The sequence below is a fragment of the Bison bison genome, unplaced genomic scaffold, assembly GCF_000754665.1.
Source record: "Bison bison bison isolate TAMUID 2011002044 unplaced genomic scaffold, Bison_UMD1.0 scf7180017864158, whole genome shotgun sequence".
NCBI lineage: Eukaryota > Metazoa > Chordata > Mammalia > Artiodactyla > Bovidae > Bison > Bison bison.
The window spans coordinates 4,666,711-4,667,369 of record NW_011494730.1 but is presented as its reverse complement, the minus strand read 5'-3'; positions in this window follow the sequence as shown (position 1 = coordinate 4,667,369).

Sequence of the window (659 nt, the reverse complement as noted above, 5' to 3'; positions counted from 1 at the left end):
ATATCAGGGTCCACTGGGCCAGGATGGGAAGGGACCCAGTGAGGCCTGGAGCAGAACCCATGAAGGGCCAAAGGGAGGAATTACCTTCAAGTCCAAGAAACAGGCAGGGGGAGAAGGGCAGGGAAACTCTTCCTATACTCATGCTGCCAGCAGGACAGTCTTGGGTTGTCCCAGAACAGATGAAGGTGGGATTTCCAAACCAGTCCCCCTGTAACAGCCCAAGGCGGTCACCACCCTGGGCCCATGGGTGGGAGGATTGCAAAGCCGTCCAGAAAACCAACCTGCATCGGAGGCTTCCGGGCAGACTGGTCTCACACTCTTGGTCATGCCCACGGAATAGACAGTGAAGTTACTTCCTGCCAAGTGATGAAGATGGTGGCTGCTGGAAGACTCAAGTCCCAATGACACAGCCGGAAAGGAATGTGCCCTTCACTATAGGTCCTGGGGGGAGCCGTACGATTGCAATTAGGTCTCTGATCAATTCCATTCATGCCTGTGCAAAACATCTCCAGATGGTTTATAGACCTAAACTCAGAAAGCAAAAATTTAAGACAATATAGTCATTTTGATCCTGAGGGTAGGGTAGGATAGCCTTTAAAAGTAATAAGAAAAACCAATTAAAAATAAAGGATTAACTTTTCTAAGTTAAAATATATCTT